At 41.5% G+C, this 25,545-nt stretch overlaps 1 long non-coding RNA gene and 1 pseudogene across 1 annotated transcript; both read left to right on the plus strand.

Annotated features, from left to right (window-relative positions):
• Positions 1-7,984, plus strand: part of LOC138306117 (ras-related protein rab-11.1-like) — a 32,893-nt pseudogene extending 24,909 nt beyond the window's left edge.
• A 482-nt stretch (positions 7,985-8,466) lies between these two features.
• LOC138306118 (uncharacterized) lies at positions 8,467-11,194 on the plus strand. Its single transcript, XR_011205782.1, has 2 exons — positions 8,467-9,475; positions 9,527-11,194. It is a non-coding gene; the product is annotated as an uncharacterized lncRNA (long non-coding RNA).
• The last annotated feature ends 14,351 nt before the right edge of the window (positions 11,195-25,545 follow it).

Here is a 25,545-nt window from a genome sequence, read left to right on the forward strand (position 1 = left end):
GGTCCAGCTAGCGTGGCCATGGTCCAGGTAGCATTGCCATGGTCCAGCTAGTGTTGCCATTGTCCAGCTAGTGTTGTCATAGTCCAGCTAGTGTTGTAATAGTCCAGCTAGTGTTGCCATGGTCCAGCTAGTGTTGTCATAGTCCAGCTAGTATTGCCATTGTCCAGCTAGTGTTGCCATGGTCCAGCTAGTGTTGCCATTGTCCAGCTGGCGTGGCCATGGTCCAGCTAGTGTTGCCATGGTCCAGCTAGTGTTGCCATGGTCCAGCTAGTGTTGCCATGGTCCAGCTAGTGTTGCCATTGTCCAGCTAGTGTTGCCATGGTCCAGCTAGTGTTGCCATTGTCCAGCTAGTGTTGCCATGGTCCAGCTAGTGTTGCCATTGTCCAGCTAGTGTTGCCATGGTCCAGCTAGCGTGGCCATGGTCCAGCTAGTGTTGCCATTGTCCAGCTAGCGTGGCCATAGATACATAGATACATAGATTTATTCTGACAACATACATGTTAACATGTACAGGATTTTTTATAATCCTATAATAGTCAGCTCTTAGAAATTCACGGATTTATTTTTTCAGTGTATAAATACTTTATAGTGGCTGATTTTTCCAATGTGAATCGAGTTCATATTCAAATTGCTTAACTGTCCTAGACTGAACAACATTTGATGGGAGACTGTTCCAAGTATTCACGACTCTCTGGGTAAACGAGTGTAAACGAGTGCCATGGTCCAGCCAGTGTTGCCATTGTCCAGCTAGTGTTGCCATGGTCCAGCTAGTGTTGCCATGGTCCAGCTAGTGTTGCCATTATCCAGCTAGTGTTGCCATTGTCCAGCTAGTGTTGTCATAGTCCAGCTAGTGTTGCCATGGTCCAGCTAGTCTTGTCATAGTCCAGCTAGTGTTGCCATGGTCCAGCTAGCGTGGCCATGGTCCAGGTAGCATTGCCATGGTCCAGCTAGTGTTGCCATTGTCCAGCTAGCGTTGTCATAGTCCAGCTAGTGTTGTCATAGTCCAGCTAGTGTTGCCATGGTCCAGCTAGTGTTGTCATAGTCCAGCTAGTGTTGCCATGGTCCAGCTAGTCTTGTCATAGTCCAGCTAGTGTTGCCATGGTCCAGCTAGCGTGGCCATGGTCCAGGTAGCATTGCCATGGTCCAGCTAGTGTTGCCATTGTCCAGCTAGTGTTGTCATAGTCCAGCTAGTGTTGTAATAGTCCAGCTAGTGTTGCCATGGTCCAGCTAGTGTTGCCATTGTCCAGCTAGTGTTGCCATGGTCCAGCTAGTGTTGCCATTGTCCAGCTAGTGTTGCCATTGTCCAGCTAGTGTTGCCATGGTCCAGCTAGTGTTGCCATGGTCCAGCTAGTGTTGCCATGGTCCAGCTAGTGTTGCCATGGTCCAGCTAGTGTTGCCATGGTCCAGCTAGTGTTGCCATGGTCCAGCTAGTGTTGCCATTGTCCAGCTAGTGTTGCCATGGTCCAGCTAGTGTTGCCATTGTCCAGCTAGTGTTGCCATGGTCCAGCTAGTGTTGCCATTGTCCAGCTAGTGTTGCCATGGTCCAGCTAGCGTGGCCATGGTCCAGCTAGTGTTGCCATTGTCCAGCTAGCGTGGCCATAGATACATAGATACATAGATTTATTCTGACAACATACATGTTAACATGTACAGGATTTTTTATAATCCTATAATAGTCAGCTCTTAGAAATTCACGGATTTATTTTTTCAGTGTATAAATACTTTATAGTGGCTGATTTTTCCAATGTGAATCGAGTTCATATTCAAATTGCTTAACTGTCCTAGACTGAACAACATTTGATGGGAGACTGTTCCAAGTATTCACGACTCTCTGGGTAAACGAGTGTAAACGAGTGCCATGGTCCAGCCAGTGTTGCCATTGTCCAGCTAGTGTTGCCATGGTCCAGCTAGTGTTGCCATGGTCCAGCTAGTGTTGCCATTGTCCAGCTAGTGTTGCCATGGTCCAGCTAGTGTTGCCATTGTCCAGCTAGTGTTGCCATGGTCCAGCTAGTGTTGTCATAGTCCAGCTAGTGTTGCCATGGTCAAGCTAGCGTGGCCATGGTCCAGGTAGCATTGCCATGGTCCAGCTAGTGTTGCCATTGTCCAGCTAGCGTTGTCATAGTCCAGCTAGTGTTGCCATTGTCCAGCTAGTGTTGCCATGGTCCAGCTAGCGTTGCCATGGTCCAGCTAGTGTTGCCATAGTCCAGCTAGTGTTGCCATGGTCCAGCTAGTGTTGCCATGGTCCAGCTGGCGTGGCCATGGTCCAGCTAGTGTTGCCATGGTCCAGCTAGTGTTGCCATTGTCCAGCTAGTGTTGCCATGGTCCAGCTAGTGTTGCCATGGTCCAGCTAGTGTTGCCATTGTCCAGCTAGTGTTGCCATTGTCCAGCTAGTGTTGCCATTGTCCAGCTAGTGTTGCCATTGTCCAGCTAGTGTTGCCATTGTCCAGCTAGTGTTGCCATGGTCCAGCTAGTGTTGCCATGGTCCAGCTAGTGTTGCCATTGTCCAGCTAGTGTTGCCATGGTCCAGCTAGTGTTGCCATGGTCCAGCTAGTGTTGCCATTGTCCAGCTGGCTTGGCCATGGTCCAGCTAGTGCTGCCATTGTCCAGCTGGCTTGGCCATGGTCCAGCTAGTGATGCCATGGTCCTGCTAGCGTTGTCATCCGACAGGTCCAGCTATTGTGTTGCCATTGTCCAGCTGGCTTGGCCATGGTCCAGCTAGTGCTGCCATTGTCCAGCTGGCTTGGCCATGGTCCAGCTAGTGATGCCATTACTTTTGAATCATAGAAGAGACTGGTGCTGAGAATGTATAATATCATGAAGATACTTGTATGGCCTAAAGCCAATGTGCAGTGGTCACTGTTAGTAATATTTACTAGTACAAAGTTACCGAATGAATATGTTTACGTTTTCAGGCCATACATATCATTATGGAGCTTTCATTTTGTTTAAGATATTAATTGTTAATAACACACTGACTTCTCCTGTTATATATTCGTTTACATTGTTGTATTAGTGTGCTAGTTTACAACTCTGGACTACTGCGATATCCTAATATACGTAGCTAAATCGTTTTTTCTACCATGATAGTATTTTCTTTGAGATTGGAGACCAATATCTTATATGAGTTACTTCCCTTAGCTTTGCCTTAGAATCATTATATGGGGTATAATTCCTTTGTGTTTGTGGTTTGAATTTTGTTGTTTATTTATTTGTGCTAACCGTAAAATTTGAAAGCCTCATGAAATTGTTTTTTTGTAGTTTTTAAACCATTATGTATTACTCTGTGTCAAATGAATGATGCTTTCGAAAGCTATCGAACAACGATAAAAATAACCCCCTTATGTTTAATTCTAACAAAAAATCTCAACCTTTTACAACAGCAAACTTACCTGTATTAACAGTAAATCCTTGTTATTTTACAGAGGAGAACAAGTACTCCTTTATAGAGACGTCAGCTTTGGATGCGACGAATGTCGGTGAGGCCTTCAACAACTTATTAGTAGGTAGGTATTAGTACCCTAGTGGGTAGGTATTAGTACCCTAGTGGGTAGGTATTAGCACCCTAGTGGGTAGGTATTGGTACCCTAGTGGGTAGGCATTAGTACCCTAGTGGGTAGGCATTAGTACCCTAGTGGGTAGGCATTAGTACCCTAGTGGGTAGGTATTAGTACCCTAGTGGGTAGGTATTAGTACCCTAGTGGGTAGGTATTAGTACCCTAGTGGGTAGGTATTAGCTGCAATATTGTAGCTCAAAAGACTTTTAGACAGAAAATGATGTCGTCTTTAGAGCTACAATTGGTGCCTATTACTGCTAATGGAGCAAAATAATGATTATACAAACCATTATAACACGTTTCTTTGCATTTTATCATACTTTTTTGATATCGCTTACCTACTAGGGAATAAAACTGAACTATATAAAATATCAATTTCTCATCGTTCATTATTTTTTTTCACATAAAACATATGAAGGTCTTTCTGAAGGAAATTTATACGGCAAGTCCACAAGTTGTGAATTTGACGCCTTGTGAGCGGTACGGTATATATTAAGAATGGTAGTTATGTTTGTTTTAGACAAAAATAATATGTAAATGCATGTATACGCTTAATATAATTGGAAACCTACAAAAAAGTTTAGAAAACTGTGCCCGAGTGATTTTCGGAGGCAGTGCTCCACTACGACACATAGGGACCAATTCGTACCCGGCCGAAAGGTATAGTAGGCCGGGTACGTATATTCGTTCAAGGTAGGTATTAGTACCCTAGTGGGTAGGTATTAGTACCCTAGTGGGTAGGTATAAGTACCCTAGTGGATAGGTATTAGTACCCTAGTGGGTAGGTATTAGTACCCTAGTGGGTAGGTATTAGTACCCTAGTGGGTAGGTATTAGTACCCTAGTGGGTAGGTATTAGTACCCTAGTGGGTAGGTATTAGTACCCTAGTGGGTAGGTATTAGTACCCTAGTGGGTAGGTATTAGTACCTACCCTAGTGGGTAGGTATTAGTACCCTAGTGGGTAGGTATTAGTACCCTAGTGGGTAGGTATTATATATATAGTACCCTAGTGGGTAGGTATTAGTACCCTAGTGGGTAGGTATTAGTACCCTAGTGGGTAGGTATTAGTACCCTAGTGGGTAGGTATTAGTACCCTAGTGGGTAGGTATTAGTACCCTAGTGGGTAGGTATTAGTACCCTAGTGGGTAGGTATTAGTACCCTAGTGGGTAGGTATTAGTACCCTAGTGGGTAGGTATTAGTACCCTAGTGGGTAGGTATTAGTACCTACCCTAGTGGGTAGGTATTAGTACCCTAGTGGGTAGGTATTAGTACCCTAGTGGGTAGGTATTAGTACCCGGAACAGTGACATGTTGTCAAGGCTATCATGTGTCAATTTAATGGTTTACAATATTAACACCCGATCAAATCAAGTACATTTTATGTACCTGTACATCCATTTGTTTTTAGACTTGTGAACATCCCGATCAAAACCAAGTACATTTGATGTCTGTACATCCATTTGTTTTAGACTTGTGAACACCCGATCAAAACCAAGTACATTTGATGTCTGTACATCCATTTGTTTTAGACTTGTGAACACCCGATCAAAACCAAGTACATTTGATGTCTGTACATCCATTTGTTTTAGACTTGTGAACATCCGATCAAAACCAAGTACATTTTTTGTCTGTACATCAATTTGGTTTAGACTTGTTAACACCCAATCAAAACCAAGTACATTTTATGTCTGTACCTGACATAGGTTTGTTTTAGACTTGTTAACACCCGATCAAAACCAAGTACATTTTATGTCTGTACCTGACATGGGTTTGTTTTAGACTTGTTATCACCCGATCAAAACCAAGTACATTTTATGTCTGTACCTGACATGGGTTTGTTTTAGACTTGTTATCACCCGATCAAAACCAAGTACATTTTATGTCTGTACCTGACATCAATTTGTTTTAGACTTGTTAACCCCCGATCAAAACAAAGTACATTTTATGTCTGTACATCAATTTGTTTTGTTGTATCTCTTTGACAGATATCTTTAAAGTCCAAGTTGAAGACCAAAATCTAGAAACAAAGGCTGATGACAACAACTCCACGATTATACCAAATTCCTCCACAGATCAGTCGGACAGCGTTGTACAACAGTGTGGCTGCTGATCCATGTCTCTGTTATGTTTAATAGTCTAGCTAGTTTTACATTGGTGCGAAGAGTTTGAGTGACAGAGATCTGAGTTGTAGTGCGTTTTATGCGACCTGTTTGGGTTACGTTGTGTTTGTGGAGAGTTCTCCGGAGAACATGATATCATAGTCTATATTTTATCTATTTACCTAATCCCCTAGTTCTCAATCTCATTTTTTTATGGCTGATAAAGTGAGTGACAATTTTCTAAATTTATTGCATGTTAACTAAATTTATTTATAACTAAATTGCCATGAAAAGCAAGTGTGTTAAACTGAAAGCTAAACTGCACGTTGTTATTTAATTTCCATTGTCCATTAGCTTGATTGATGCACGGTACTGTTTGAATGCTACTTTGTATGTAATACCTGTATTATGGTGGCTTGACTCTATATTGATCTAGATATATGTATTTATGAATTTGTAATATTGTATTTGCTAGAAGAACATTGTAACGATCTTTTACATCGTTGGAAAAACATTCGGCCCACTCCTTATTATTAATCAATTACTTTGATAGCCCAAGCTAATTTCCATCGAAATGTTGTACTTTAATCCATTTTGTTTTCATCAATGACCAAACGATGTGGTTCATTAGTGTTGTCTATTTACTTGAAAACTGATATATTACATAACTGACCTGCCCAGCCATGTCATACGGCCGTGTCATAAATATCGTAAGACACATGTGTAATAACACTATTCTGATGCCACAGGTAGTTTTGACGTCATAATCTCTTCATCATTTACATCATTTACATCGTTACATCATTTTTTCAGTAGACGTTTTATATGGAGACAAAGTTTAAAGTTTTACCTATATTCTATTGATAAAAAGTTATGTGATGAATAGAATCTTACACTGGTGAGTGTGTGATATGAAAGCTATCAAACTCATTAGATAATTTGATAATGGCATTCACCTAAAGGCCCGTAGTATATCAAATTATTGAGCTTGTTTGATAAATCACATAGCCACTCATGTAAGATCCTCTATTTATAAAAACATAATACAACAAAATTAAATAAAACTTAATATGTTTATCTCAAGAATTTGAAGCTTGTGTTACTTATTCTATAAAACATGTTAATGTGCCATTACAGTTCAAGGAAAGCTTTAAAATTATTCATTTTATAATCACTGATTTGTAAAAATTTAATTTGAAGGAAAAAACATAATCATAACGGTAATTAAGTAACAGCATATTTTGCATTTGCATGTTACTGCCTGCTTGAGTTATCTGCCCTTAAGGGTACATGTAGGGATGGATTGTAATGTCGTGGTTACGAGCATAACATAATTTTTCCTGAGAAAACAATATGAATTTTGTTCACAAAAATCATGACGTCACAATACGATGCATATAACTATAAGGGAGATAACTCTGTTATATGCAAAGACGAAATATGAATAGATGCTAATATGCTTATATAGCAGGAAATGTTATTGTTTCCCCTGACTTAAAACTAAAGAATTTTATATCTTTGTTTGAGTTTAAACTACGATTATTGAACCTTTAAATTAGAAATTTCAGAATAAGATAAAAGATTATTTGATTTGTATTATGAATGGTAGCTGGAACAGTTGTGTTATCACATAGTCTAGTTAGGATTTCTTCATTTTATATTAAACAGGTGTCCTCTCTGTGACGCAGTCTTTTTTTGTTTTCATTTAGATTTTATCTTCTCTATGTTAGTGAGACAAATTTTTTTTTCTAAATATTTGGTGAAATAGAAAAAAACATAAAATATGCTATATTATGGAATTCTATATCTGCACATTACAGAGTGGATAATTATTCTTTACATTTATACCCACTTTTTAACATTCTGATGTCTACTATGCAAAGTTTTCTCAATTTTAAGAAACATTTTATGATAAAATATATGGTTGCTCCATTTTTTTTATTATCATTATTATTTTCAAGAAGCATTCATTAAGAAATTAAGTTTGTTTAAACATTTTTTTAACATGATTCTCAGTCCTCAGTTCTCAATAATAGCATAACACTGGCTGAGACTGCTTACGGCTAGGTTATCAAACACAAGTGACAGTGTATTGAGTTCTTGTCTCTTCATTCACCATTTAATGTTTAATCATGGAAATCTTTAATGTTTATCCATGGTAATCTTTAATGTTTATCCATGGTAATCTTTAATGTTTATCCTTGGTAATCTTTAATGTTTATCCATGGTAATCTTTAATGTTTATCCATGGTAATCTTTAATGTTTATCCATGGTAATCTTTAATGTTTATCCATGGTAATCTATAATGTTTATCCATCATGGTAATCTTTAATGTTTATCCATGGTAATCTTTAATGTTTATCCATCATGGTAATCTTTAATGTTTATTCATGGTAATCTTTAATGTTTATCCATGGTAATCTTTAATGTTTATTCATGGTAATCTTTAATGTTTATCCATGGTAATCTTTAATGTTTATCCATGGTAATCTTTAATGTTTATTCATGGTAATCTTTAATGTTTATCCATGGTAATCTTTAATGTTTATTCATGGTAATCTTTAATGTTTATCCATGGTAATCTTTAATGTTTATCCATGGTAATCTTTAATGTTTATCCATGGTAATCTTTAATGTTTATCCATGGTAATCTTTAATGTTTATCCTTGGTAATCTTTAATGTTTATCATATGGTAATCTATAATGTTTATCCATGGTAATCTTTAAAATAATCCTCTCTTACTGGGCTTTCACACTGAATATATAACAGAGTTATCTACCTTTACATGTACTTAATGAGTGTTACTTTCATGTACTTAATGAGTGTTACTTTCATTTTTTATTTGTTAATGAGTATTAAATAAATCATGATTTTAATAAAAGAAAACAGCCTAACTGTCACTAACAAATGATTAACATCACATTTGATATGCACAGGTCCGTCTTTAGAACAAGCACAAAATAATACAAATAATGTATTCTATGGGATTTTATGATGTGGTGGTAACTTATTTGTTATTTTTATTCTTTTCTCATGTCCATACTGCTGTAGTGCCGTGAAACTTTAAATGCCCCATGCTATATGTTGATGAGGTGAACCTACAGACTTAGTGATAATACATTTCCCTGTGATCTCTCTGGACAATAAAATCTGTTTATCATTATTAGTCTGGAAGACATAATGCCAATTAGGGTATATTACTGGATTATTTTTACTTGATAATAATTAACTGTATCTAATCCTAGAATTGTCTATGATTTACCGCAAACATATCACCAAGACATCTCTTTCTGTTTTAACATAGTTATACAGATTAGTTATAAAGGTTTGGTTTGGAGTTGATGTTGTCACTGTGGTAATAGCCTGTGGAGTTGGAGATATGGTTGTAGAATGTGCCTTGATCTGCCAGTACAAGTAAGGAATCATTTGTATATATACTACATATCACAATTATCTCAATAGTAACTATTTACAGTGAAGTTTACTGTTTTCACCATTTTATAGCAAGTGGTCAAGCTAATCATAGGGGCCTTGGTGGCTCGATTGATAGAGCTTTCCACTAGTGGTCACAGGTCTCCAGTTTGAACCTCAGCCGCACGGTCTGACTCTACAGTGTCTAACTAGTACTGAGTTTACTTCAATGACGTGTCTAGCACTTCTTTTTTCTTTTTTTTTGTTGTTCATGGAGCAAGAGTTATTCCCCTTTGTATGACTTTTCATGTTTTATTCATTTTCTATTTGTTGTTTTGAAAACATTTACGATTTACTCAAGGTTTTCTGATTGGACAGTTGTTAGCAATTTCAGAGTGGCTGCAGTCAAGTATTGTCACTGATGGACAGTTGTTAGCAATTTCAGAGTGGCTGCAGTCAGGTGTAGTCACAGATTGGACAGTTGTTAGCAATTTCAGAGTGGCTGCAGTCAAGTATTGTCACTGATTGGACAGTTGTTAGCAATTTCAGAGTGGCTGCAGTCAGGTATTGTCACTGATTGGACAGTTGTTAGCAATTTCAGAGTGGCTGCAGTCAAGTATTGTCACTGATTGGACAGTTGTTAGCAATTTCAGAGTGGCTGCAGTCAGGTATTGTCACTGATGGACAGTTGTTAGCAATGTCAGAGTGGTTGCAGTCAAGTATTGTCACTGATTGGACAGTTGTTAGCAATGTCAGAGTGGCTGCAGTCAAGTATTGTCACTGATTGGACAGTTGTTAGCAATTTCATAGTGGCTGCTGTCAAGTCAAGTATTGTCACTGATTGGACAGTTGTTAGCAATTTCAGAGTGGCTACAGTCAAGTATTGTCACTGATTGGACAGTTGTTAAGAATTTCAGAGTAGCTGTAGTCAAGTATTGTCACTGATTGGACAGTTGTTAGCAATTTCAGAGTGGCTGCAGTCAGGTATTGTCACTGATGGACAGTTGTTAGCAATGTCAGAGTGGTTGCAGTCAAGTATTGTCACTGATTGGACAGTTGTTAGCAATGTCAGAGTGGCTGCAGTCAGGTATTGTCACTGATTGGACAGTTGTTAGCAATTTCATAGTGGCTGCAGTCAAGTATTGTCACTGATTGGACAGTTGTTAGCAATTTCAGAGTGGCTGCAGTCAAGTATTGTCACTGATTGGACAGTTGTTAGCAATTTCAGAGTGGCTGCAGTCAAGTATTGTCACTGATTGGACAGTTGTTAGCAATTTCAGAGTGGCTGCAGTCAGGTATTGTCACTGATTGGACAGTTGTTAGCAATTTCAGAGTGGCTGCAGTCAAGTATTGTCACTGATTGGACAGTTGTTAGCAATTTCAGAGTGGCTGCAGTCAGGTGTAGTCACAGATTGGACAGTTGTTAGCAATTTTCAGAGTAGCTGTAGTCAAGTATTGTCACTGATTGGACAGTTGTTAGCAATTTCAGAGTGGCTGCAGTCAAGTATTGTCACTGATTGGACAGTTGTTAGCAATTTCAGAGTGGCTGCAGTCAGGTATTGTCACTGATTGGACAGTTGTTAGCAATTTCAGAGTGGCTGCAGTCAAGTATTGCTATTTTATGTTATTGTATTATTATTTATGTTTTGAATTTGCTTTGAATCCTGTTTATATGTCTATATATATACATGTCTTTGTGTATGTACAATACTGTAGAATCTGTGGTCGTTAATCCTTTGGCTGTACTTCTACTCTATTACATATACCGGTACATTTCTATATCTTGATAGTCCGGCACCAGAAGTATATCTTTATGTTAAATCGGTTAAAATCCATTATATAGAGAAGTTTGACTTTAACTAAACAATGTGTCTGTTTTGAATATAATGTTTTAGTTTTTGTCTTTCTTTTTTTTTGATTTTGAACACTCCAGAATTTATCGTTTGATATTTATTTTGAATCATGACAATGTCCACACTAACAAACTTAGTGCTGTGTGTCATAATTAGGATTGTATAGGTTATTGAACCTGGAAACAATGAAGATCTGACTTAATTTTATCGTTACATTCTGATATTGACTGATGATTATGAAATTGAAATAAAAAAAAAACATTTTTGTATACATACATTGTTTTGGTTGTTTTTTTTGTTGGTGTTTTTTTTCAATGTTGAATGTTAGTGACGTCACCATACAACCATGTCAGTGATGTTAGTGACGTCACCATACAACCATGTCAGTGATGTTAGTGACGTCACCATACAACCATGTCAGTGATGTTAGTGACGTCACCATACAACCATGTCAGTGATGTTAGTGACGTCACCATACAACCATGTCAGTGATGTTATGGACGTCACCATACAACCATGTCAGTGATGTTAGTGACGTCACCATACAACCATGTCAGTGATGTTAGTGACGTCACACCCTACAACCATGTCAGTGATGTTAGTGACGTCACCATACAACCATGTCAGTGATGTTAGTGACGTCACCATACAACCATGTCAGTGATGTTAGTGACGTCACCATACAACCATGTCAGTGATGTTAGTGACGTCACCATACAACCATGTCAGTGATGTTAGTGACGTCACCATACAACCATGTCAGTGATGTTAGTGACGTCACCATACAACCATGTCAGTGATGTTTAGTGACGTCACCATACAACCATGTCAGTGATGTTAGTGACGTCACCATACAACCATGTCAGTGATGTTAGTGACGTCACCATACAACCATGTCAGTGATGTTAGTGACGTCACCATACAACCATGTCAGTGATGTTAGTGACGTCACCACACAACCATGTCAGTGATGTTAGTGACGTCACCATACAACCATGTCAGTGATGTTAGTGACGTCACCATACAACCATGTCAGTGATGTTAGTGACGTCACCATACAACCATGTCAGTGATGTTAACGATATCACCATACAACCATGTCAGTGATGTTAGTGACGTCACCATACAACCATGTCAGTGATGTTAGTGACGTCACCATACAACCATGTCAGTGATGTTAGTGACGTCACCATACAACCATGTCAGTGATGTTAGTGACGTCACCATACAACCATGTCAGTGATGTTTTGGACGTCACCATACAACCATGTCAGTGATGTTAGTGACGTCACCATACAACCATGTCAGTGATGTGAGTGACGTCACCATACAACCATGTCAGTGATGTTAGTGACGTCACCATACAACCATGTCAGTGATGTTAGTGACGTCACCATACAACCATGTCAGTGATGTTAGTGACGTCACCATACAACCATGTCAGTGATGTTAGTGACGTCACCATACAACCATGTCAGTGATGTTAGTGACGTCACCATACAACCATGTCAGTGATGTTAGTGACGTCACCATACAACCATGTCAGTGATGTTAGTGACGTCACCATACAACCATGTCAGTGATGTTAGTGACGTCACCATACAACCATGTCAGTGATGTTAGTGACGTCACCATACAACCATGTCAGTGATGTTAGTGACGTCACCATACAACCATGTCAGATGATTTGGTGAGTGACGTCACCATACAACCATGTCAGTGATGTTAGTGACGTCACCATACAACCATGTCAGTGATGTTAGTGACGTCACCATACAACCATGTCAGTGATGTTAGTGACGTCACCATACAACCATGTCAGTGATGTTAGTGACGTCACCATACAACCATGTCAGTGATGTTAGTGACGTCACCATACAACCATGTCAGTGATGTTTAATGACGTCACCATACAACCATGTCAGTGATGTTAGTGACGTCACCATACAACCATGTCAGTGATGTTAGTGACGTCACCATACAACCATGTCAGTGATGTTAGTGACGTCACCATACAACCATGTCAGTGATGTTAGTGACGTCACCATACAACCATGTCAGTGATGTTAGTGACGTCACCATACAACCATGTCAGTGATGTTAGTGACGTCACCATACAACCATGTCAGTGATGTTAGTGACGTCACCATACAACCATGTCAGTGATGTTAGTGACGTCACCATACAACCATGTCAGTGAGTGATGTCACCATACAACCATGTCAGTGATGTTAGTGACGTCACCATACAACCATGTCAGTGATGTTAGTGACGTCACCATACAACCATGTCAGTGATGTTAGTGACGTCACCATACAACCATGTCAGTGATGTTAGTGACGTCACCATACAACCATGTCAGTGATGTTAGTGACGTCACCATACAACCATGTCAGTGATGTTAGTGACGTCACCATACAACCATGTCAGTGATGTTAGTGACGTCACCATACAACCATGTCAGTGATGTTAGTGACGTCACCATACAACCATGTCAGTGATGTTAGTGACGTCACCATACAACCATGTCAGTGATGTTAGTGACGTCACCATACAACCATGTCAGTGATGTTAGTGACGTCACCATACAACCATGTCAGTGATGTTAGTGACGTCACCATACAACCATGTCAGTGATGTTAGTGACGTCACCATACAACCATGTCAGTGATGTTAGTGACGTCACCATACAACCATGTCAGTGATGTTAGTGACGTCACCATACAACCATGTCAGTGATGTTAGTGACGTCACCATACAACCATGTCAGTGATGTTAGTGACGTCACCATACAACCATGTCAGTGATGTTAGTGACGTCACCATACAACCATGTCAGTGATGTTAGTGACGTCACCATACAACCATGTCAGTGATGTTAGCGATGTCGTCACCATACAACCATGTCAGTGATGTTAGTGACGTCACCATACAACCATGTCAGTGATGTTAGTGACGTCACCATACAACCATGTCAGTGATGTTAGTGACGTCACCATACAACCATGTCAGTGATGTTAGTGACGTCACCATACAACCATGTCAGTGATGTTAGTGACGTCACCATACAACCATGTCAGTGATGTTAGTGACGTCACCATACAACCATGTCAGTGATGTTAGTGACGTCACCATACAACCATGTCAGTGATGTTAGTGACGTCACCATACAACCATGTCAGTGATGTTAGTGACGTCACCATACAACCATGTCAGTGATGTTAGTGACGTCACCATACAACCATGTCAGTGATGTTAGTGATATCACCATACAACCATGTCAGTGATGTTATGGACGTCACCATACAACCATGTCAGTGATGTTAGTGACGTCACCATACAACCATGTCAGTGATGTTAGTGACGTCACCATACAACCATGTCAGTGATGTTAGTGACGTCACCATACAACCATGTCAGTGATGTTAGTGACGTCACCATACAACCATGTCAGTGATGTTAGTGACGTCACCATACAACCATGTCAGTGATGTTAGTGACGTCACCATACAACCATGTCAGTGATGTTAGTGACGTCACCATACAACCATGTCAGTGATGTTAGTGACGTCACCACACAACCATGTCAGTGATGTTAGTGACGTCACCATACAACCATGTCAGTGATGTTAGTGACGTCACCATACAACCATGTCAGTGATGTTAGTGACGTCACCATACAACCATGTCAGTGATGTTAGTGACGTCACCATACAACCATGTCAGTGATGTTAGTGACGTCACCATACAACCATGTCAGTGATGTTAGTGACGTCACCATACAACCATGTCAGTGATGTTAGTGACGTCACCATACAACCATGTCAGTGATGTTAGTGACGTCACCATACAACCATGTCAGTGATGTTAGTGACGTCACCATACAACCATGTCAGTGATGTTAGTGACGTCACCATACAACCATGTCAGTGATGTTAGTGACGTCACCATACAACCATGTCAGTGATGTTAGTGACGTCACCATACAACCATGTCAGTGATGTTAGTGACGTCACCATACAACCATGTCAGTGATGTTAGTGACGTCACCATACAACCATGTCAGTGATGTTAGTGACGTCACCATACAACCATGTCAGTGATGTTAGTGACGTCACCATACAACCATGTCAGTGATGTTAGTGACGTCACCATACAACCATGTCAGTGATGTTAGTGACGTCACCATACAACCATGTCAGTGATGTTAGTGACGTCACCATACAACCATGTCAGTGATGTTAGTGACGTCACCATACAACCATGTCAGTGATGTTAGTGACGTCACCATACAACCATGTCAGTGATGTTAGTGACGTCACCATACAACCATGTCAGTGATGTTAGTGACGTCACCATACAACCATGTCAGTGATGTTAGTGACGTCACCATACAACCATGTCAGTGATGTTAGTGACGTCACCATACAACCATGTCAGTGATGTTAGTGACGTCACCATACAACCATGTCAGTGATGTTAGTGACGTCACCATACAACCATGTCAGTGATGTTAGTGACGTCACCACACAACCATGTCAGTGATGTTAGTGACGTCACCATACAACCATGTCAGTGATGTTAGTGACGTCACCATACAACCATGTCAGTGATGTTAGTGACGTCACCATACAACCATGTCAGTGATGTTAGTGACGTCACCATACAACCATGTCAGTGATGTTAGTGACGTCACCATACAACCATGTCAGTGATGTTAGTGACGTCACCATACAACCATGTCAGTGATGTTAGTGACGTCACCATACAACCATGTCAGTGATGTTAGTGACGTCACCATACAACCATGTCAGTGATGTTAGTGACGTCACCATACAACCATGTCAGTGATGTTAGTGACGTCACCATACAACCATGTCAGTGATGTTAGTGACGTCACCATACAACCATGTCAGTGATGTTAGTGACGTCACCATACAACCATGTCAGTGTGATGTTAGTGACGTCACAGCACAACAACCATGTCAGTGATGTTAGTGACGTCACCATACAACCATGTCAGTGATGTTAGTGACGTCACCATACAACCATGTCAGTGATGTTAGTGACGTCACCATACAACCATGTCAGTGATGTTAGTGACGTCACAACAACCATGTCAGTGATGTTAGTGACGTCACCATACAACTCCATGTACAACCATGTCAGTGATGTTAGTGACGTCACCATACAACCATGTCAGTGATGTTAGTGATGTCACCATACAACCATGTCAGTGATGTTAGTGACGTCACCATACAACCATGTCAGTGATGTTAGTGACGTCACCATACAACCATGTCAGTGATGTTAGTGACGTCACCATACAACCATGTCAGTGATGTTAGTGACGTCACCATACAACCATGTCAGTGATGTTAGTGACGTCACCATACAACCATGTCAGTGATGTTAGTGACGTCACCATACAACCATGTCAGTGATGTTAGTGACGTCACCATACAACCATGTCAGTGATGTTAGTGACGTCACCATACAACCATGTCAGTGATGTTAGTGACGTCACCATACAACCATGTCAGTGATGTTAGTGACGTCACCATACAACCATGTCAGTGATGTTAGTGACGTCACCATACAACCATGTCAGTGATGTTAGTGACGTCACCATACAACCATGTCAGTGATGTTAGTGACGTCACCATACAACCATGTCAGTGATGTTAGTGACGTCACCATACAACCATGTCAGTGATGTTAGTGACGTCACCATACAACCATGTCAGTGATGTTAGTGACGTCACCATACAACCATGTCAGTGATGTTAGTGACGTCACCATACAACCATGTCAGTGATGTTAGTGACGTCACCATACAACCATGTCAGTGATGTTAGTGACGTCACCATACAACCATGTCAGTGATGTTAGTGACGTCACCATACAACCATGTCAGTGATGTTAGTGACGTCACCATACAACCATGTCAGTGATGTTAGTGACGTCACCATACAACCATGTCAGTGATGTTAGTGACGTCACCATACAACCATGTCAGTGATGTTAGTGACGTCACCATACAACCATGTCAGTGATGTTAGTGACGTCACCATACAACCATGTCAGTGATGTTAGTGACGTCACCATACAACCATGTCAGTGATGTTAGTGACGTCACCATACAACCATGTCAGTGATGTTAGTGACGTCACCATACAACCATGTCAGTGATGTTAGTGACGTCACCATACAACCATGTCAGTGATGTTAGTGACGTCACCATACAACCATGTCAGTGATGTTAGTGACGTCACCATACAACCATGTCAGTGATGTTAGTGACGTCACCATACAACCATGTCAGTGATGTTAGTGACGTCACCATACAACCATGTCAGTGATGTTAGTGACGTCACCATACAACCATGTCAGTGATGTTAGTGACGTCACCATACAACCATGTCAGTGATGTTAGTGACGTCACCATACAACCATGTCAGTGATGTTAGTGACGTCACCATACAACCATGTCAGTGATGTTAGTGACGTCACCATACAACCATGTCAGTGATGTTAGTGACGTCACCATACAACCATGTCAGTGATGTTAGTGACGTCACCATACAACCATGTCAGTGATGTTAGTGACGTCACCATACAACCATGTCAGTGATGTTAGTGACGTCACCATACAACCATGTCAGTGATGTTAGTGACGTCACCATACAACCATGTCAGTGATGTTAGTGACGTCACCATACAACCATGTCAGTGATGTTAGTGACGTCACCATACAACCATGTCAGTGATGTTAGTGACGTCACCATACAACCATGTCAGTGATGTTAGTGACGTCACCATACAACCATGTCAGTGATGTTAGTGACGTCACCATACAACCATGTCAGTGATGTTAGTGACGTCACCATACAACCATGTCAGTGATGTTAGTGACGTCACCATACAACCATGTCAGTGATGTTAGTGACGTCACCATACAACCATGTCAGTGATGTTAGTGACGTCACCATACAACCATGTCAGTGATGTTAGTGACGTCACCATACAACCATGTCAGTGATGTTAGTGACGTCACCATACAACCATGTCAGTGATGTTAGTGACGTCACCATACAACCATGTCAGTGATGTTAGTGACGTCACCATACAACCATGTCAGTGATGTTAGTGACGTCACCATACAACCATGTCAGTGATGTTAGTGACGTCACCATACAACCATGTCAGTGATGTTAGTGACGTCACCATACAACCATGTCAGTGATGTTAGTGACGTCACCATACAACCATGTCAGTGATGTTAGTGACGTCACCATACAACCATGTCAGTGATGTTAGTGACGTCACCATACAACCATGTCAGTGATGTTAGTGACGTCACCATACAACCATGTCAGTGATGTTAGTGACGTCACCATACAACCATGTCAGTGATGTTAGTGACGTCACCATACAACCATGTCAGTGATGTTAGTGACGTCACCATACAACCATGTCAGTGATGTTAGTGACGTCACCATACAACCATGTCAGTGATGTTAGTGACGTCACCATACAACCATGTCAGTGATGTTAGTGACGTCACCATACAACCATGTCAGTGATGTTAGTGACGTCACCATACAACCATGTCAGTGATGTTAGTGACGTCACCATACAACCATGTCAGTGATGTTAGTGACGTCACCATACAACCATGTCAGTGATGTTAGTGACGTCACCATACAACCATGTCAGTGATGTTAGTGACGTCACCATACAACCATGTCAGTGATGTTAGTGACGTCACCATACAACCATGTCAGTGATGTTAGTGACGTCACCATACAACCATGTCAGTGATGTTAGTGACGTCACCATACAACCATGTCAGTGATGTTAGTGACGTCACCATACAACCATGTCAGTGATGTTAGTGACGTCACCATACAACCATGTCAGTGATGTTAGTGACGTCACCATACAACCATGTCAGTGATGTTAGTGACGTCACCATACAACCATGTCAGTGATGTTAGTGACGTCACCATACAACCATGTCAGTGATGTTAGTGACGTCACCATACAACCATGTCAGTGATGTTAGTGACGTCACCATACAACCATGTCAGTGATGTTAGTGACGTCACCATACAACCATGTCAGTGATGTTAGTGACGTCACCATACAACCATGTCAGTGATGTTAGTGACGTCACCATACAACCATGTCAGTGATGTTAGTGACGTCACCATACAACCATGTCAGTGATGTTAGTGACGTCACCATACAACCATGTCAGTGATGTTAGTGACGTCACCATACAACCATGTCAGTGATGTTAGTGACGTCACCATACAACCATGTCAGTGATGTTAGTGACGTCACCATACAACCATGTCAGTGATGTTAGTGACGTCACCATACAACCATGTCAGTGATGTTAGTGACGTCACCATACAACCATGTCAGTGATGTTAGTGACGTCACCATACAACCATGTCAGTGATGTTAGTGACGTCACCATACAACCATGTCAGTGATGTTAGTGACGTCACCATACAACCATGTCAGTGATGTTAGTGACGTCACCATACAACCATGTCAGTGATGTTAGTGACGTCACCATACAACCATGTCAGTGATGTTAGTGACGTCACCATACAACCATGTCAGTGATGTTAGTGACGTCACCATACAACCATGTCAGTGATGTTAGTGACGTCACCATACAACCATGTCAGTGATGTTAGTGACGTCACCATACAACCATGTCAGTGATGTTAGTGACGTCACCATACAACCATGTCAGTGATGTTAGTGACGTCACCATACAACCATGTCAGTGATGTTAGTGACGTCACCATACAACCATGTCAGTGATGTTAGTGACGTCACCATACAACCATGTCAGTGATGTTAGTGACGTCACCATACAACCATGTCAGTGATGTTAGTGACGTCACCATACAACCATGTCAGTGATGTTAGTGACGTCACCATACATACAACCATGTCAGTGATGTTAGTGACGTCACCATACAACCATGTCAGTGATGTTAGTGACGTCACCATACAACCATGTCAGTGATGTTAGTGACGTCACCATACAACCATGTCAGTGATGTTAGTGACGTCACCATACAACCATGTCAGTGATGTTAGTGACGTCACCATACAACCATGTCAGTGATGTTAGTGACGTCACCATACAACCATGTCAGTGATGATGTTAGTGACGTCACCATACAACCATGTCAGTGATGTTAGTGACGTCACCATACAACCATGTCAGTGATGTTAGTGACGTCACCATACAACCATGTCAGTGATGTTAGTGACGTCACCATACAACCATGTCAGTGATGTTAGTGACGTCACCATACAACCATGTCAGTGATGTTAGTGACGTCACCATACAACCATGTCAGTGATGTTAGTGACGTCACCATACAACCATGTCAGTGATGTTAGTGACGTCACCATACAACCATGTCAGTGATGTTAGTGACGTCACTGTACAACCATGTCAGTGATGTTAGTGACGTCACCATACAACCATGTCAGTGATGTTAGTGACGTCACCATACAACCATGTCAGTGATGTTAGTGACGTCACCATACAACCATGTCAGTGATGTTAGTGACGTCACCATACAACCATGTCAGTGATGTTAGTGACGTCACCATACAACCATGTCAGTGATGTTAGTGACGTCACCATACAACCATGTCAGTGATGTTAGTGACGTCACCATACAACCATGTCAGTGATGTTAGTGACGTCACCATACAACCATGTCAGTGATGTTAGTGACGTCACCATACAACCATGTCAGTGATGTTAGTGACGTCACCATACAACCATGTCAGTGATGTTAGTGACGTCACCATACAACCATGTCAGTGATGTTAGTGACGTCACCATACAACCATGTCAGTGATGTTAGTGACGTCACCATACAACCATGTCAGTGATGTTAGTGACGTCACCATACAACCATGTCAGTGATGTATGTGACGTCACCATACAACCATGTCAGTGATGTTAGTGACGTCACCATACAACCATGTCAGTGATGTTAGTGACGTCACCATACAACCATGTCAGTGATGTTAGTGACGTCACCATACAACCATGTCAGTGATGTTGTTAGTGACGTCACCATACAACCATGTCAGTGATGTTAGTGACGTCACCATACAACCATGTCAGTGATGTTAGTGACGTCACCATACAACCATGTCAGTGATGTTAGTGACGTCACCATACAACCATGTCAGTGATGTTAGTGACGTCACCATACAACCATGTCAGTGATGTTAGTGACGTCACCATACAACCATGTCAGTGATGTTAGTGACGTCACCATACAACCATGTCAGTGATGTTAGTGACGTCACCATACAACCATGTCAGTGATGTTAGTGACGTCACCATACAACCATGTCAGTGATGTTAGTGACGTCACCATACAACCATGTCAGTGATGTTAGTGACGTCACCATACAACCATGTCAGTGATGTTAGTGACGTCACCATACAACCATGTCAGTGATGTTAGTGACGTCACCATACAACCATGTCAGTGATGTTAGTGACGTCACCATACAACCATGTCAGTGATGTTAGTGACGTCACCATACAACCATGTCAGTGATGTTAGTGACGTCACCATACAACCATGTCAGTGATGTTAGTGACGTCACCATACAACCATGTCAGTGATGTTAGTGACGTCACCATACAACCATGTCAGTGATGTTAGTGACGTCACCATACAACCATGTCAGTGATGTTAGTGACGTCACCATACAACCATGTCAGTGATGTTAGTGACGTCACCATACAACCATGTCAGTGATGTTAGTGACGTCACCATACAACCATGTCAGTGATGTTAGTGACGTCACCAAACAACCATGTCAGTGATGTTAGTGACGTCACCATACAACCATGTCAGTGATGTTAGTGACGTCACCATACAACCATGTCAGTGATGTTAGTGACGTCACCATACAACCATGTCAGTGATGTTAGTGACGTCACCATACAACCATGTCAGTGATGTTAGTGACGTCACCACACAACCATGTCAGTGATGTTAGTGACGTCACCATACAACCATGTCAGTGATGTTAGTGACGTCACCATACAACCATGTCAGTGATGTTAGTGACGTCACCATACAACCATGTCAGTGATGTTAGTGACGTCACCATACAACCATGTCAGTGATGTTAGTGACGTCACCATACAACCATGTCAGTGATGTTAGTGACGTCACCATACAACCATGTCAGTGATGTTAGTGACGTCACCATACAACCATGTCAGTGATGTTAGTGACGTCACTGTACAACCATGTCAGTGATGTGTAGTGACGTCACCATACAACCATGTCAGTGATGTTAGTGACGTCACCACACAACCATGTCAGTGATGTTAGTGACGTCACCATACAACCATGTCAGTGATGTTAGTGACGTCACCATACAACCATGTCAGTGATGTTAGTGACGTCACCATACAACCATGTCAGTGATGTTAGTGACGTCACCATACAACCATGTCAGTGATGTTAGTGACGTCACCATACAACCATGTCAGTGATGTTAGTGACGTCACCATACAACCATGTCAGTGATGTTAGTGACGTCACCATACAACCATGTCAGTGATGTTAGTGACGTCACCATACAACCATGTCAGTGATGTTAGTGACGTCACCATACAACCATGTCAGTGATGTTAGTGACGTCACCATACAACCATGTCAGTGATGTTAGTGACGTCACCATACAACCATGTCAGTGATGTTAGTGACGTCACCATACAACCATGTCAGTGATGTTAGTGACGTCACCATACAACCATGTCAGTGATGTTAGTGACGTCACCATACAACCATGTCAGTGATGTTAGTGACGTCACCATACAACCATGTCAGTGATGTTAGTGACGTCACCATACAACCATGTCAGTGATGTTAGTGATGTCACCATACAACCATGTCAGTGATGTTAGTGACGTCACCATACAACCATGTCAGTGATGTTAGTGACGTCACCATACAACCATGTCAGTGATGTTAGTGACGTCACCATACAACCATGTCAGTGATGTTAGTGACGTCACCATACAACCATGTCAGTGATGTTAGTGACGTCACCATACAACCATGTCAGTGATGTTAGTGACGTCACCATACAACCATGTCAGTGATGTTAGTGACGTCACCATACAACCATGTCAGTGATGTTAGTGACGTCACCATACAACCATGTCAGTGATGTTAGTGACGTCACCATACAACCATGTCAGTGATGTTAGTGACGTCACCATACAACCATGTCAGTGATGTTAGTGACGTCACCATACAACCATGTCAGTGATGTTAGTGACGTCACCATACAACCATGTCAGTGATGTTAGTGACGTCACCATACAACCATGTCAGTGATGTTAGTGACGTCACCATACAACCATGTCAGTGATGTTAGTGACGTCACCACACAACCATGTCAGTGATGTTAGTGACGTCACCATACAACCATGTCAGTGATGTTAGTGACGTCACCATACAACCATGTCAGTGATGTTAGTGACGTCACCACATACAACCATGTCAGTGATGTTAGTGACGTCACCATACAACCATGTCAGTGATGTTAGTGACGTCACCATACAACCATGTCAGTGATGTTAGTGACGTCACCATACAACCATGTCAGTGATGTTAGTGACGTCACCACACAACCATGTCAGTGATGTTAGTGACGTCACCATACAACCATGTCAGTGATGTTAGTGACGTCACCATACAACCATGTCAGTGATGTTAGTGACGTCACCATACAACCATGTCAGTGATGTTAGTGACGTCACCATACAACCATGTCAGTGATGTTTTGGACGTCACCATACAACCATGTCAGTGATGTTAGTGACGTCACCATACAACCATGTCAGTGATGTTAGTGACGTCACCATACAACCATGTCAGTGATGTTAGTGACGTCACCATACAACCATGTCAGTGATGTTAGTGACGTCACCATACAACCATGTCAGTGATGTTAGTGACGTCACCATACAACCATGTCAGTGATGTTAGTGACGTCACCATACAACCATGTCAGTGATGTTAGTGACGTCACCATACAACCATGTCAGTGATGTTAGTGACGTCACCATACAACCATGTCAGTGATGTTAGTGACGTCACCATACAACCATGTCAGTGATGTTAGTGACGTCATACCACACAACCATGTCAGTGATGTTAGTGACGTCACCGCACAACCATGTCAGTGATGTTAGTGACGTCACCATACAACCATGTCAGTGATGTTAGTGACGTCACCATACAACCATGTCAGTGATGTTAGTGACGTCACCATACAACCATGTCAGTGATGTTAGTGACGTCACCATACAACCATGTCAGTGATGTTAGTGACGTCACCATACAACCATGTCAGTGATGTTAGTGACGTCACCATACAACCATGTCAGTGATGTTAGTGACGTCACCATACAACCATGTCAGTGATGTTAGTGACGTCACCATACAACCATGTCAGTGATGTTAGTGACGTCACCATACAACCATGTCAGTGATGTTAGTGACGTCACCATACAACCATGTCAGTGATGTTAGTGACGTCACCATACAACCATGTCAGTGATGTTAGTGACGTCACCATACAACCATGTCAGTGATGTTAGTGACGTCACCATACAACCATGTCAGTGATGTTGTGACGTCACCATACAACCATGTCAGTGATGTTAGTGACGTCACCATACAACCATGTCAGTGATGTTAGTGACGTCACCATACAACCATGTCAGTGATGTTAGTGACGTCACCATACAACCATGTCAGTGATGTTAGTGACGTCACCATACAACCATGTCAGTGATGTTAGTGACGTCACCACCATACAACCATGTCAGTGATGTTAGTGACGTCACCATACAACCATGTCAGTGATGTTAGTGACGTCACCATACAACCATGTCAGTGATGTTAGTGACGTCACCATACAACCATGTCAGTGATGTTAGTGACGTCACCATACAACCATGTTAGTGACGTCACCATACAACCATGTCAGTGATGTTAGTGACGTCACCATACAACCATGTCAGTGATGTTAGTGACGTCACCATACAACCATGTCAGTGATGTTAGTGACGTCACCATACAACCATGTCAGTGATGTTAGTGACGTCACCATACAACCATGTCAGTGATGTTAGTGACGTCACCATACAACCATGTCAGTGATGTTAGTGACGTCACCATACAACCATGTCAGTGATGTTAGTGACGTCACCATACAACCATGTCAGTGATGTTAGTGACGTCACCATACAACCATGTCAGTGATGTTAGTGACGTCACCATACAACCATGTCAGTGATGTTAGTGACGTCACCATACAACCATGTCAGTGATGTTAGTGACGTCACCATACAACCATGTCAGTGATGTTAGTGACGTCACCATACAACCATGTCAGTGATGTTAGTGACGTCACCACACAACCATGTCAGTGATGTTAGTGACGTCACCATACAACCATGTCAGTGATGTTAGCGATATCACCATACAACCATGTCAGTGATGTTATGGACGTCACCATACAACCATGTC

The sequence above is a fragment of the Argopecten irradians genome, chromosome 13 (assembly GCF_041381155.1).
Source record: "Argopecten irradians isolate NY chromosome 13, Ai_NY, whole genome shotgun sequence".
NCBI classification, from domain to species: domain Eukaryota; kingdom Metazoa; phylum Mollusca; class Bivalvia; order Pectinida; family Pectinidae; genus Argopecten; species Argopecten irradians.